The following is a 16841-nucleotide window of genomic DNA, read 5'->3' on the forward strand; positions in this document are numbered from 1 at the left end:
ATCTGGGAATCATCCTGCATTGCAAGTGTCTGCTGAGGATGTTCAGTATGCAGGTACAGGGAGGCTATTTTGGCTTAGTCTGTGTCACTGATCAATAGGCCTCTCTTCCCACTGCTGCTTAAATCATTTTTGGTGAGAGTTTCACACTTTGTGTCTGCATTGAATGGAAAGCAATCTGCTGTTTACTGATCTGTGGGAACTTCTGCTTTTTGACACTTCCACAGGATTAGATTGGGATTGTCATTATTTTGTGGGTTAAAAAAAAAATCCATTTCAATTAGAAGCGTGACCCATGATGTTGCTGTTTATTTGTTTCTTTGAATCCACTTTGTTTGTTTCCAACACAAACTCAATTGAGATTGAGCGTTATAAAGGATAACATAATAAGGATACAAATTCATTATGTATGTCCCTTGGATATGCAAAGCCATAGATGGCCATAATCATATTCATGACCGATGCTTTTAGCAATTTTCTGAGAAATATGAGTGCAATGGTAGGAAGTGACACTTGATTGAAGAACGCACATGACATTTTTAGGTCATTATTTATTCATCAGCAGCTTTGGAAATCCACTTCTGAATATTCCCCGTCTGCAGGGCCTGTGCTATTCCTTTTTGTGGCGTCTCTGAGTTTTCTGTAATGTGCTTTTTGTACTGTGCACAGCTCCATGCTGTGAGACATTGCGCTGGAGACTGACTACGGCACTCATGCCCATCAGATAACATCAGCACAACACTGTTTGCATCTTCTGAACTCATCAGCAGAGTAATGACTACACTCCTCTTTTAACCTGCTATTTACACAGCGTGAGATGTCTTGTGATTATTGGGGGTGCGTTTTATTAGTCCTGCCAGAAAAAAAAATTGATGAGGGCTCCAGGCATTTAATGAAGTGCTCTATGAGCGAGTTAGTGACTAGGGAGGTTTGCTGAATGTCATGATATGGTCTGTGGGTGTTTGGTGTTTTATTGTCATGTCCTTTGCGTTCCTTGTTTTTCTCATTTATCAGAAGCGAGTAGATTTATATGAGTAAATGATCGCAAAGAAGACGTAGGAGCAGAGCCAATCCAGTTGACAAGATTTGTTGTTCAGCCGGAATTCATGCCATAGCTAGCCATCATTATGCTCATCATTCGTGTCTCTAGTAATTCACTGCCATACCCTTTTCCCCCTGGGTAATGTTGTACAGTTACCATGCAGCAGCCCCACAGTCAGTCAGTCAGTGAGACACATACACACATACAGACAGACAGGTGTGGGGAGATGTGCTGACTACATGTATGTCCAGCTGCCTTGTGTGGGAGCATGTTGGGAAGTTCTCCCCACATTCTCAGACTGGGTTTCCGGACACGGCTTCAGACAGCTGGTGGGGGTGAGGGGGCAAAGCGAAGACTGTACCCCAGTTCTCTCTCTCTCTCCCTCCCTCTCTTTCTCTCTCTCTCTCTCTCTCTCTTGCCCTCTCTCCCTCTCTCTCTCTCTTTCTCCCTCTCTCTCTGTCACACAGCACTCGTATCATATGCTGGTACAAGTGTGTACATTTACCTACTAGTGTCAAGTCTTGGTAGTTTCTATCACACAGCAAATACTACTTTAATACTCTAATACTCTCTAATAGATCTCTGTGAAGACACACTCATATTCAGAGGTGTAAATAAATGAAAGTATTGCTACACTATTACAGCCTATCTAGGCTCCTGATTAATCTAACCATATCCCTGCAGTCCACTTAACTTGCTGAACAGCACGGACCTGTTCTTATAGGGTAAAGGTTCTGTAGATAAGACACTTTCTGAGCTAAGCAAATGGCTAAGCAAGTCTGAGACAAGCTATATATCTAAGGACTCCCAAGGACTGTCCAAGGACTGACAATTTATCAGTGTACAATTTGATCCATAGCAAATGAAAGCTAAAAATCGAATGCATTGCCAAGGTCACATCAGAGCCAATGTGACCATAACTAAATGAGCCTTGAAATGACTATTTTGAGATTGTACTTTTGTGATGTCATGCATCTTGAATACAGCCTCCTTTTTAAAATGCGGCACATGCATTTTTAAAAGGAGGACCTAGTTCAGCCGAGGACCTACTTCCCAATCTTCCGTAATGATATTACAGGCTGTGCAGTGTGTTTGGGCACTTCACCCAATCCCTTACTCTGGGTCACTTAGAAGACGTCAGTCTCCTGTAGTTTGCCTGCTGATTTAATATGTAAGAGAGTGACAGGGGGTTGCCAGTGCTAATGGATCCAGTGGCATTGTTGGGGGCAATGGCCAGGAAGTCCTTAGCTCAGGGGGATTAGCATTCACAGTTCTCTGGAATGTCAATGGCTCTGCGTCTCAGGCCAGGTGTAGACCCAAGAGGCCCCCCAACTACTGTCAGTGGGACAGAGTGGAGAATATACTGTTAACAGCAATCAGAAGTTACAATTGAAAGGGGAACTTTGACAGTGAGGAGCAAGGTGCTGTCTGACTGTGGAAGTCTCTCTCTATCTTGATCTGCCACATCAAATCTCATATCTTAGTTCTGCCTGAAATGGTTGAACTATCAATCCGAGTTGTTATGCTACGACTTATACTGTGTGATTATATAGAGTGTGATCACGGTGTGAGTTATTATATAGAGTCTGATCAATGTGTGATCTCAGCCTTAAGTCCTGCAGATGGGTAGCTGTCTTTTTTCATTACGGCAATATTAAAGAACCCAGGAGCAGCTGCAGGAGGTAATCCCGTCTCAACAGGTCACCCCATTAGGCATGCTGATGCAGGCTTTTATTACCAGATTCCTAATTAACTAAACCCTACGGGGAAATTGGAGGAAAAAAAAAAAAAACGAGTCAAGGTTAAAATAAAAATGTTTTCTCTGTGAAATGACAGCGGTCTTTGGCTGGCCAGAACATGCTCTTACAAGACAAACAGCTGCGTGTGTAGCTCTTGTTTCGACTCACTGTGTGAGTAGACTGGAGTTTGCTGCAAAATGGCTGCCAGTGTATCTATCAGGGGTTCTATCTGGCAAGATTAAAGAGAATTTATTAGTCAGCACTTTGCTCTCCCCAGTGCTCCGGACTGCTGAGGCACTGGATTGAGTTGTGCCCCCATTATGATGAGTCACACATGGGTTTGTCTCTGTGCCATGACTGTAAACAGTGGCTTGTAAACAGAACACTTCTCTACAGTAACGACAAAAAAAAAAAAAAACCTGACATTGGGCTGGGGGGCTGTTCCCCAAGATATTACAGAAAGCATAATAGTGACAAAATGAAACACAATTTCCAGACACATGCAGTAGAACGATTAACATGATATATGTGGTTAAGTCTTCCCGTTATCGGTCAAAGGGCAGCATATGTTAGACATGTGTTAGGATTTTAGAGATGGTGCCTTTTGCCCCTTTCCCATGTTCCCTGTCACGAAGGCCCCTGCAGCTTCATTAAAGTAAATATGTCTCATCGTAAGCTACGGCTCGTGGCGGGGCAGTTCATGCGAGGCTTAACAGCGTCTCTGACAGCCCTGTAATTTGGAACGAAAATGCAAGTTATCAGTGTGGTCAGAGCATACAGAGAGGCAAGCATTATTCTGGGACACGGTCTTAATCATTTTCCCTCGCGGTCTTTGTTTACCAGCGGTGACGTTCTGGAGAGGGAGGCGTGTGGAGGATGCTGAGGCAGCCAGGGATGCAGAATGTGATTAGTGCTTCCACTCCACTGCTGTTTCAGAGGCCAGGTATCAAATGTCATTTCAAATGCATTTGTCAGGACATGCTGAAAATGGAACAAGGCCTTTGCTGCCTAAATTGCAGCTTGGTTAAAAAAAACAAAAAGTCCCAGCATTGTACTATCAAGGTGATCAGCTGCTCCTTCGAGGGCATTTCATTAAATTGTATTCAGAACAGAATCTGCACTTGTATTGATTTTAGTGTGCTTTTGCTCTAAATAAACATTTTTTTATAGATTTTTTTGGAACTTTCTTCTCTGTTTCTTCCGTCGAAAGTGTGGGAGCACCATATGTTTCCCACAGATAAATTGGTTAAAAATACTCACTCAACACATTCTCCTTGAAAAGTTAATCTTGCAGTGTGCTCTGCCTCTCCATACAAAATGAACATATTTGTATTCACATTGCTAGAGGAGGAGTAGAATTATGTGGAAACTTTATCAGATAGACACTCTACCAGCTCTTGTAACGCTGGTTTACAGCATCAGTACGATGGGGCTACATCATGTAGAGGTGTACATGCAGAGAAAAGGTTTGACCCCATTTTACACACCTCTTTTGGGTTGTGTATGGAGAGCAGTAGCCGTGAGGAGTTCAACTCCCCAACAACTAATGGCTTCCATTACGGGGAAAACACCTTCTGCAGTTCACCGCCCCCCGCGGGATAAAGCACTGAAGTAGCTTAGCATAGTGGTTCTTTTCCCCTCCCGGCCCCGGACAAGCTTCTTCTTGCATGTTAACTAAAGTCTTTACGCCTGTTTTTCTCCCTCCTTCTTTGTCTTTGGCTAAGCACTCCATAATGAGCCTGCTCCCTCCATTAGGATTTCCCAGCAGTCGACATTATATCACTTCTCCCTCCGATGAATGTTGGGAGGTGGAATAGACAGGGAAAAAAAAGCCAATGAATATTAAGTTAATGAAGAATAGGGAATATGAGCAGGGTGTTCTCTCTGTGGCTGTAGCTTGGGGGTGTTCATTTTATCTTTCTTTGTGCTGCCGTGGCCCTCTCTCAGACTAAGTGGAGTCATTTACAAGAGGTTAGAGTGGGGCTCAGTGGCTCCGTGTTCTGATAAGGCGACAGGGACAGCCTCAGCCTTGGCCCCTGAGCTAAAATCCATAATTTCAGGATTCCTCACTGTAGCCCCCCTCAGCCGCTGTGCAAATTGAGCCCCCGGGTCAAAAGATCTGCATTGGTGTTGATTGGAGACAAAGAAGAGCTGCTTTTGTATTTACTGGACTGAGATCAGTCTACAGACAGAAACAAACGCCTGGCTTTGCTGCATGTTTCAGATAATCTGTATTATTTGTATTGTGTTTGTTGTGTAGAGAATGTGGTTGCTAATAAAAAAGAACCATATATTTTTTTTCTTCTTTTTGTGTTAGAAAATGTGTTTTTTTGTGCCAAACAGTGTTCTGGTGGCAGTTTGCGTTGGACAGATTCAATGGCGCCCTTTATTTTACATCTTTGCTTTTTGTGGTCACCAAATGTAAAGCCCAACTTCCTTTGTGTGGGAATGTTTCTCTTTAGAAAGCAGCAGAGAAAAGAGCTTGTTGTGTGTGTCTGAGTGGGGAGGGGAATGGAGCTGTCTCAGCACTAGAACACAACCACTTGTCTGTGACTCAATCAAGCCAGCGCTGGGAGTCCTAGTTTAACCTTTCACATTTACATTCACACACACACACACATACACATACACATATACGTACACATACACATACACACACACACACACATACACATACACGCACACGTACACGTACACGTACACGTACACACACACACACACACACACACACACACACACACACACACACACACACACACACACATACACAATTCACGTTCGGTGCAGTGATGTTGTCATATTCTGGGGAGACTTGAAATTGTATGTGATAAACACAAATGCTGGCAACCTGTTTTTAATCACTCGCTGAGAGGGATATTTTTGGGGTTTGTCTGAGTGTTTGCCAGCTCAGTGCTTTGATCCAAGTTGTGAGATATCCAGGCCGACCAAAAAAAAATTGGAAAACTCAGCTTCACAATTAATTATGTAGAGTTTCTTGTGACTCATAACACATTGTAGTAAGCGTGTTCAACACTTTGATTTCCTTCACAACTCAGGAATGTGCTAAAGTTATACTTCCGCTCCCTGGGAACGCTTGAAATAGCGAGAGGCGATGTTGAACCTTGTAGCACTGTGTTTACCTCAGAACAGCCGAGTGACGCACTGCTGTTCCCAGCCTGTGCCAAACAGTGCAGGGTGAAAAATGAGCCTAGTAATGAGTCCTGTATGCGTGCTCGCCTCTGACTCACCGTGGGAGTCTGCATTGGGGGTAGGGATGATGGTGGTGGTGGTGGTGTGTATGTGTGTGTGTGTGTGTGTGGGGGTGGAGGGTTGGGGGGATGACAGTGCTTGGAAGTGGTGGGAGTGGTCAGACAGAGAGCAGTTTGAAGTATGTGGATAGTTTGATGTGGTGGTGGATTGTTCCGGAGTTAAGAGCCTCCTCTCCTCTCCCCCAATCTCTAACTTATTGTTATTTGTGCTTACGGAAGCACAGTCCCCGTTGAAGCAGAACACGTGAGCAAGACAAACCTTTGGAGCGCAGTTCTGAGGGATAATGGATTTACTGCTGAGGTACAAGTTATGGCAAAGATCGGCGCACGCATCTCACGTACACACACCTGCAGGTGATTCAGAGGGCACACCTGTTTGTGTGGGTGCGTGTGTGTCTGTATCTGTGTGTGAGAGAAAGCGAAAGCTTACAGCAGGTATTAGTGTGTGTGTCAGCCAGTAAACAAGGGCTGTCTCCCCAGTGTGGCCATGCGATGAGGCTAGCGGGGGCCCTTGGTCGTGTGGTCTGTGAATGCGGGGCGGCCGATTGTTTGTTCCCGGTCTAATGCAGCTCTGATTGCTGTGGAGGATGAAACACAGCCTCTCTGTGCTCTTTGTTCTAAAGAGAGAGAGAGAGCGAGAGAAAGAGAGAGAGAGAGAAAGAAGGAGGGAAGGAAGGCCTCTCGCTACTGTACAGCTCTGCCTGCGGGCATACCGTGGTGCAATTACCCAGTTCACCAAAGGTTACGCTACCTCTCAAGGCCTCTGCTGCTCCACTGACTCTTTTGTTTTGCTTTTTCAGTTTTATTTTCAAAGAGCCACTTCAAACTAGAGATTTAAATGCCATTAGTCATGTAAGTTGTTTGTGTAGGGTCATGTAAGCAGGATGAAGAGTTGTGTTGAGTGTGATTTGTTTTTTTGGGGCATTCAATAGGTTTAGGAATACCAAGGAAGCAAAAATTAAAATATGGACAAGATTCTGCATCATCTTCACTACCGGTGTCAACAGGGAGATTTCTCCTCCGTTCGGTTTCATTATGAAAATTAAAAGGTGCCCTCTCAGGCAAACACGCTATTTCCCGCGCCATCGATTTCTTTCTCTTGTTTTGTGTCCGTGAAAGAAGCACGTTTTGAAAGCCCGAACAACAGAAGACGTCGGAAATGTAGAGGATGTTTTGCCTGCAGATCAGTTCTGTGCGCCTTTGTGTGTCAAATGAACCCAGCGTGTCTAAGGACCGGGCCTCCTCCGGGTGGACGTGCTCAATGAGGAAGGACGGCGCATGGGCCTGGCCGCTCACGCTTGCGTGGACACACAATGTTTCCCACTCTAATGGGAGCTGACACCCTGACATCCTTTACTGAGCTCTTTATTTCGATCCCCGTTGTGCTCGCAGGATGCAGGGGATTGTGGTCCAGGGCAGGCCTTGGATGGACACGGCCTGCCCCCCTGAGAGTTTTTTAACCCCCAAAACAAAGTCACTTTCATTAGCATCCGAATGGGAGAGTGGCGGGGGCCTTCTTTATGGACTGTTTGCTCATGCTGCAATAAGACCCTCCCACCAAAGCTGCTCTCCCTTTCCTTACACCCACACACAGTCACACACACACACACACACACACACACACACACACACACACACACACACACACACACACACACACACACACACAGACTGACTGACACACAGTCAAGATGGCCTTGTATGTGAATTTCCTCTTCTCCCACTCATACAATACGTTTTGTTCACAGTGGGCTTTATACTTCTGTGGCTTTCTCTTTGCTGGGGAGGGGTGGGGGTGGTTGTTTTAAATATGTCTTGTTTTGTGGAAGGTCAGAGAGCAGCACGGAAAGGCCTTGCGCTGTTGGAGCCATCTGGTTGCTGGCCATGTATTTCATTGCTGGGCCGATTGGGTGCTGTGGTTCCTCGTCCCAGTAATGACACTGTAATTAAACTTCAGACCCAAACACACATGAACGGAGAGCAGCCTGGAATTAATCTCTCTCCCGAACCCAGCCCCTTCGCCCAGCTGTAAACCCCAAAGTTGGGTCAGTGCGATTTGGTTGAAAGGCTTGCGGAGTAGGGGCTGTGTTGTTGCGTGCTAAAAGGGTCTCACGGAAAGAGCGCTGCTGAGGGGAGTTTTTGATAAAAGATTGGAGCCAACTCGCGGCCCGGAGGGCCACATGGGATCAATCACTGTTTGGCAAGTCTGCAGCTGAGGACGAGATCCCTATTCACTCGCAAACGTGTTTGGATCTGACCATATCCTTTGGAATATCGAGCAAAGCTCCGATTTGACACTGGGAGACGAACACAAACAGTCAGTGCACACACAGCCACAAACGCTATTTATTTTGGTCGGGAAGTTTATGGACTGAATTAACGCAGTTGTACGATTTCCAAAATTTCAAGGCTAAGGAAAATATTGTGGTTGGTTTGCTGGTTATGAAAATTTCAGGGTGTCTAAGCTGCATAGAATTCATGAATAATCAAGTTGAGCGGAATTGGTTCTACTTACTTCCAATTCCAAGACCTTTAGAAAGTGTGTCATGTCAAAGAAAGTAGAAAGCTTAGTCTCTGCCTGCCTCCAATTGTTTTCCTGCTGGTAAGGATTGATTTCCCTCTAATGTAGTTCCCAGCTCAGCCTAGTAGTGTTGAGAAGTTGGAAAGTAGATATTGATTCAACAGCAGAGATCATCTTAGAGGCTAGTTTGGGATATTACCTTGAGATGAAGCCTGGGGTTATCTGACAAAATGGACTGAGAAGAGCACTTTCCATTATTCAGGGAGCTGTTTCAGAGGAGAGGCCTCTGACCTTGTCCAATCCCTCATGTTTAAGGCCAACTTTAACATGACCTCAACAGGAAATCTCTGAATCTGTGTTCCATGTTCACAAATTTAATATCTGGATCTGCAAAAAAACGACACTACACAGAGGGAATCGTTCTTCGAAAACATTTCAGTTCAAGGATTATTTATAGCCAGTGTTTAGTGTCAATTTGAACAGCCTGAACCTAATGCAGAGCAGGCTTGTGAGCTGTCATGGAGAATGTCCTCCTCATGTGGTTGGTGGTGAGGCTGACCTGGCCTCACTGCTGAAGCGTGGGTGTGGTGATCAAGTTGGGAAGGCTTTTAAATGATTCGCCATACCACTTCCTTTTCCAGGGGAAGGGTGAGTCACAAGGATGAAACTTCTACAGATGTGTGTGTGTGCCAGGGCTCCCCAAAAGCTGGTGTGGTACCACAGCCCATGCAAGTCTGCCAGTGGATTACTGTCAATAAGAAACAGATGGACTAAATGCGGTTTGTGCATGGATATTCCCTAGTTACCTACTCTAGCCAAACTCTGCATTGTCGCCCCTGCTCTTGTTACACTGTAATACAGCATAAACATTTTCAGATCTTTGAAGGTGCACTTTTGAGCCATTTGAACCATTGCAAGAATTCTGCTGTATTTTCAGTGCCGTTCATAGTGCGCCAATGTGTGCTTCTCTGTAGCAAATGGCTGGATGAAGATTTAAGCGCCTGTCACACAGACCTATGAATTAATGCACTTTTAACATAATGCCCATCCCTGTCATGGATTCCTCTTTTTAACAGTCTGCGTTGTTCATCAAAAGGAGACTGCAGCTGCCCATGTACCTTCCCACTTCAGACAAACAGTCCAAACAGACGGCTTTGAGCCCCAGCCAGTGCAGCCCGTTAAGAGTTCATCCATCACCGCCCCACGAGACAGTCTGGACCCCGGGGCCGACAAGGCTGGCTGGCCTGGCAGGAGCCCCATGCCAAGCAACTTCAGAGATGGGCAGCGGCCTGGTGTCAAGCCCCTGCTAACAAGCTAGTCCCTGCTCTTGGGCAATGCTTTTAATTGGAGTCGCAGAGCCTGGTTGTCCTCCCACTGTGCCAGGTGTCTCAAATGCAGACATTAATATGCAGCTGGGGCCGGGAGGGTGGGGGATATTTTGCCCGGCTCATAAGAGGGTGCTCCACATTCTGGGCGACTTGTTTTGGGGAAAAGCTGCGATATGGCCAAAAGTTCAAACTCATGCCACCAGTGCTGTGTGGTCCTGAACTCTCAGGCAGTTCTACATCTGTAATATTTTGTATTTGCTTCTCTTATGCGCTGCTCTACTTTGTTCTTGGTTGTGTTATGAGTGAGGCTGGATCATAGGTTTGATTTGAGGTCAGGGCACGGGGCACAGGGCACAGGGCGTAGGCTATGCATTATGTAGATGTGTGCCAGGCTGACGCTCTTCCCCACAGGAGGATGTTTTTGTCTCTTCAGTCTTCATATGCTCAGTATTGTTGCATAAACGCATCTCTTTTTTGTTAACCTTCTTTCTCCCCCCTTTTGAATAATTCACCACCATAATACACCGGGACTGGACGTGGACGTGGCCTGTATTTTTAGCCAACTGCTGGCCTTATGCAACATCCTTTATGTAATCTGTGAGTTTAATAGCTCAATTCTGCATTTGTCTCCTCATTTTCCTTCATAAGAAGGGGTAAGATATTGATCCTGATGTAGATAACACTACTAAGAAGCCATGTATTGAACCTAGCGAGATTGAGATACCGTAACGCAGGCCTTTTGGGATAGTTCCAGAAATGATCCAGGAATCTATTCAGAGTTCTCATGGTGGTATTTTCTCTTTGATGTCATGGGCTGGGCATCAGTGATCTTTAAATTAAAGATCTCAGTGTGCTTTCATTAGTTTTGACAGTGACAAAGGCCAACTCACATGCAGTACACGCATGGCACTGTGGACAGGGCATGGAGGCAACTCACATGCAGTACACGCATGGCAATGTGGACAGGGCATTGAGGCGCCTCACGTGCAGTACACGCATGGCACTGTGGACAGGGCATGGAGGCTTAGTCAGCGCGCCATTTTGTGCAGTTACTTATGGGGACTAATGGGATCGATGGTGACAAGTGCAATTACCACGGATGGGGTGGCCTCTGTGTAATTATAGTGCAGTAGCAGGAGTTGGGCAAGTGGTAAGATACACAGCACAGGCTCTAACTGAGGGGAGATGGGCTTCTGGAGGAGCCGGAGCTTCCCATCAGTAATGATTTGTGGTATTTATAACTCAGTGATGGAGGAAGCCTTCAGACTGAGCCCTGCTAATACTGGAGAGATCCCACTGATGTAGTAAATATTGAGCGGAATGGTATGAATGGTGTTTACTGGACTGTAAGTGCTGTACGATTCCTAATATGAAACCAGGCTGTTGTGTAATATGGGAAGGATGCTGGAGCAAGGGTTATTTTGAAGAATGCCAAAAAGAATATTGGTTGGATTAGGTAATATCATTACTCTTTATGACAAAGTCTGACTCTGGCTTTTACATGAAAGCGATATTGACTTCTGTCATTAAGCTAGCTTGGCAAACTACCTTGAGAGACTACATCTTGCAATGAGACTTTAATTGAATTAGAGTCAGTTGAGATTGAGAACAGAAGTTCTAGGATTTCACACACCTGTGTTGTATGTTGTTGATTATTTCGCTTCGTAAAGCAAAGTCGTTCATTTTATTACACCAGACAGTGTGTCTTCAGGCATGTAAACACAAACACATCATCGTCTAGAATGGCTTTTTAAATGTCACCATATGCTTTGGTGGGTATATACTGAGCTATATTTAAGAGCTATAAAGAATCTCCACCAGCAGGTCTTTTATAAGACATTATAAAATGTTTAAAGAGATTTAATCCATGTCGCCTCCAGTTCAGCTCTGCTCTGCCTGTTTTCTGTCCCCTGGGGAAGTCACCTTGATCCCTGCACAGACCATATACTCGATGTAATCAGAGAATGTGAGGGGAGTGAGGGGAGTCTCCTTTTTCAGAAGTGCCCTTGAGGAGCTGCAGGTAAGGGGGGGGGGGCTGATTGCGGTGTCTGCTTCGCCCCTTCTCCTGGAGCGGAGACCTTGCAGGCCGCAGCAGCAGCGGTAAATAAGGCCTCATGCCTAAGCAGGCATATCGATCACACAAGCATCACTCAGTCGGCAGAAATGGATGGTGATTAATGTTGACTCGAGGACTAGTGTACATACACAGCAGTGGCCAATGTGTAATGGAAAATATTTACAATCTGCCCTGACGTATAACATAATTACTGTGGCTTGCCGATCAGGCACGCCGGAGAAACCAGGGGATGCCATAGCTTTTCCCTGTCATGGTGCACAGCCTGCGGATAGTGTGATCTGAGACTCATACGGCGCATACATTCATAAAAGTCACAGCACTGCAAAGCAATACGATTACATGGGGGACCATAAATCTACCTCGCGATTCACACACAAAACAGCAAAACAAACACACAAACAAAAGAAAGGCTGGGGCCGTTGTGGGAACATCCCGTTTGGATCGCAGAAAAACAAGACTACAGCACCGAAGCAGCTGGTTCTAACCCTCCTCTTTTTGCTCTTCTCCTCATTAAAAGTCCTCCTGAAATCAGTGGTGATCCCATTGTGTGTGAAGTGCAAAGGCTCAAAAGTAATAAGTCTAGCCGTGGAGGAGGTCTGACGCTCTCCTTTGCAATCACTTGTGACAGAATGATGAGTGTCTTCATCACACCCGTAATTGAATGGAGCTGAGTTTAATTGGCCCAGGCCAGGGGAGCGAGCAGCCCCGTGCTCACAGGCGCCCGTCTGACCCTGCAGGATTGATGCGCTGCGACTAGATTACCTAGAGTCAGGGCCACTCGCTGGATGGGGACACATTATTAGGAGTTAAGTGAAAATGTAACTGGGAGACTGGAAGATGGCTATCATGTGCATGAGATAAAGCGTGATTAAGCACTGTGTTTGATCTGCTGAGATGCTGTAACTCAAGACTTAGAGGTGGTGTCGGTGTGTGTGTGTGTGTGTGTGTGTGTGTGTGTGTGTGTGTGTGTGTGTGTGTGTGTGTGTGTGTGTGTGTGTGTGTGTGTGTGTGTGTGTGTGTGTGTGTGTGTGTGTGTGTGTGTGTGGATGTGTGTGTGTGTGTGTGTGTGTGAGTGTGTGTGTGTGTGTGTGTGAGCGAGAGAAAGTGCGTGCGTGTTTGTGTGTGGGTTTGTGCTGTTCTTTGTGCGTTTGTGTGTGAGAGAGAGTAATTCCTCTTCACGGACTGGCAGTATTCAGGTTGGTAAAAGGATTATAGTCCACTCTCAGACCTGAGACAAAACCACTAAATTGTGTGGCTGGACATCTAAACAGTGAGGAAATGACGTAAGAACAGAAATGAGCAGAGACCTCCTGGCCTGTGAAAGTAGGACAGGCTCACAGTGAGAGAGAGAGAGAGAGAGAGAGAGAGAGAGAGAGAAAGAGGGAGAGAGAGAGAGAGAGAGAGAGAGATGTGCACAGCCATAAGCATTGAAATCATTGGAGCCATTCTGGGGGAAGTAACCCCTCGCATTGTAACAGAGACAGAAAGGATCTCAGACTCAGACTCAGACTCCAGAAGGAAAATAGACTGCTCACCTCCTTTTGAGCTCCGCTCTCTCAAATGACCTGAAAGAAAAGAAAAAAACAGAACTTGTTAGGTATATTTTAGATGAATGGATGTAATAAATCCATTGACAGTTTTCTATATTGATACAGATTATCCCTGGTGTTTTAAACTGCGCTATTAGTAAGGATTTTCACACCCCAACCAGCATTAAACAAATTACTACAAGGTACCTGAGGTACCTTACAACACTCTAGTCTGCCTGTATTCATTTAAAGCTATTGTCTTGTTATTGATTAACTGAAAAGGACAGGGAATGAATCCAGAGTATTTTTTACAAGACCCTGTAAATAAAAAACAGTTCCTTATTGTTTTTTTTATAACCACACATCTCGAGAAGTGTGATAGCGTTATCTGTGGTCTAATCTCTACCTCATCTGAGGAACTATAAAGGTTGCTTTCCCATCAGAGCACTTGGAACATACGCAGCCAATGCACTCACTCCAGTGCAAGTAACACCACTGCCTGTTCAGGAAAAACAATGTCCCTTTCTTAATCGAAAACTACGGCCCCAGAGCCTTTCAAAGTCTCGAGGAGTGGCTTCGAATTATCCATTACATCTTTGTGCAACCTGTCTAACGCATGCTAGCGCACCATTCAATATGGAAAAGAGGGGTCTTTCATCCTTCATGACCCCATCACTCCATCCCCAGAAACAGGAGCCGGCCCCCCCCTCTTCACTCACTTTCAAAGCGCTCTTTGAGTATTGTGTTGGAACTCAGTCATAGGTCAATAAGAAAGCACAGAGCTTTAGGCCGGGTATCTTAGTATAGACAAATGGGTTGTTTGGTGAGGGATCTAAAGAGGCTTTACAACATCCGACGGACTGGCTGGAAGCCTTCGCCAGTACTGAGTGGCTACTAAAGTTGAGCCATGTTATTAATAAGAAGGATTTCAGTATGGTACTAAATTACCCTTTTGTGCTGTTGGGAAATATTTAACTGAATGATGTGTTCCAATTTGCTGTTTGACTAATTGGACTTGGAGATGTTGTAATGAGACACCACATTGGTATGTCCGTAACGTCAGTAAGTCGTCGGACTCTGAATATATTTGTGAAGAATCTTTCAGTGTCAATGTTGAAACAAGTACTTTTCCATTCACATTCTTTGAAAAATATCATTAATCATGAGCAAGAATATGTATCAACACTGGTATCAGGTCAGTGCAAAGAAAAATCAATCTTGTGATCTTATTCGTATTGTTTCTTCAGAAGATGAACAATATTATGGAATGTGCTGACGGTATCATTTCCCTGATATCTGTTGCATTAATACACGTAAACCACCACGTGAAGCAAGGAGCTCCTCTTTATTAAGTGTGCACCCTTCATGAAAACATTTTTATCAGACTCTCCATCTGCCCTACCCTGTGACAGGCCTGAACTCATTTAAGTCTTATTTCCCAGCTCTTTATTCTGCCATCTGAATACCAAGGTGATTGGGCTGCATAATGTGACTGATGTCCTCCAAGCAATCTGCCGAAAGACCAAGGGCGTGTACCAGTGCATAAAGCCTGGGCGCTTCCGTAAGAGCCACAACCTTCACGTGTTCGTGAAAAAGTGCCAAATTTTCATCTTTAATTATTCATGATGAGGACCTGTCCCAAAACGCATCAGCGCTCGGTCACATCATTGTCTAGACATGGCTGTGTGTCACCCCAGCTCCAGCGCTAGCAGGCTCCAGGAAGGGCAATGTGGTTGACCATCTGCTCCTCCAAGCCCCGGCCTCAGGCTCAACATCCTGTGACGTGGACGTTCTGTATTTCAACTGCTCCACTTCCAAAGGTGGAGGTGCGTGAAATATCCAAATTTTCTGCCTGTTAGAGGGGTAATGGTCTTGAATGCCAGGCTGCCAGCTGACCGAAGAGGCTGCGCTGCACACCCTGTTTAAACAGCGATGTTCGATTCATGTCACACACACACATGGGCTCTGACCTTTCCTTACCTCAGTGTTTATGTTTTGTGTTTTAATGGGAGGTGTGAAGATGGCTGTTTGCTCATAATCTTTTCTCTTCTACCACCTCCTCTCGCACATGTAAAGAGCCTAGTTTTTTTATTGCACAATATTTGCCGTTCTATCTCTCCGTTTGTTGACTTTAGTTGAGACAATCCATTTCTGTGATAAGCTAATTCTCCCTTCCTCGTTTATCGTACTGTGTAATCAGCGGTATTGTGTCGAGGCGGGGGTGGGGAGGGGGTGGGGAGGTGATGGATGGTGTTGGGCGGTCAATGCTAACACTGTTAGCTGTTGTTTGACACTCTGGTCACGACCACGTTTTGAGTCAGAAAAGCACAGCTTCGGAGTGAATCACTCCCGTGTGCTAATGTACCCTGGCGCTGTACCCAAGTTATTTGTGTATGAGGTAATCCGTCTCTGCCATATCTTCGCAAAAGGGGTGCGTAAGTAAGTGTGTGTGCGTGCGCATCCCATGTGTGTCCGTGTGTGTGTTTGTGTAACACCAACACGTACATCTCAGCAGATGTTTGACCTTGTCTTCCCCTTGAAGCGGAGGACTCTGTCAATTTTCAGCCTGTGTTGGCGGTGTGATGGAGACTATTCCCCTGGTACATGCCTGTTAATTAGTGGGCTGTGCATCACATACCAGTTTAATGGCTTCCCAGTTATCTTCATCTGCATGATGTAAATATTTGCTCACTTTTCCGTGCCCCATGCCAAGTGCCATTATCTCGGTACTGGAATACATCGATACTTAAATATGAATAAGCCTCACTAAACAAATGGCTCTTCATAACCTTGGAGGTCTTTCAGTTTTTGTCACTATTTTAGCAAACTGTTTTGTGCTGCCTCCTCTGGTGTATTCTACTCTCCTCTCGTCTAGACGATCCTGTTCCACTCGTGAAATCTATGACTCCCAAGTCAGATCTGTGGCCCTTTGCCCAGTATGCACCATTGTGTTCTTTCTTTCATGACTGCTGTGTGTAAGGCCAGAAACAAATGCTAAGGCTCAATTTTACATTCTTTATTCTCTTCTGCATGTGCCTGTCTTTCTCTGTTTGTGCATCTTACATGAAAATGCCCTTCAAGACTGCTTTCATTGATAGATTATAAAGGGTAAATAATACATATATATAAATATCTCCCACATCTCCTACTCTTATGATGAACCCTATTTCAAATGTAACACGGTACCGTTTTTGTTTACATTTGGTTACATTGGGTTCAGGTTAAAGAAGTTAAAGAATTTCTCCTCTAGGGCTGGACAATCACTGGGAAGAGACAATTTCTTAATTAATTCAGCTCCATCATGTGATCAATCGTACTGGAGAACCCTTTTGAGGTTTA

This window comes from Clupea harengus, chromosome 6 (assembly GCF_900700415.2).
Source record: "Clupea harengus chromosome 6, Ch_v2.0.2, whole genome shotgun sequence".
Lineage (NCBI taxonomy): Eukaryota > Metazoa > Chordata > Actinopteri > Clupeiformes > Clupeidae > Clupea > Clupea harengus.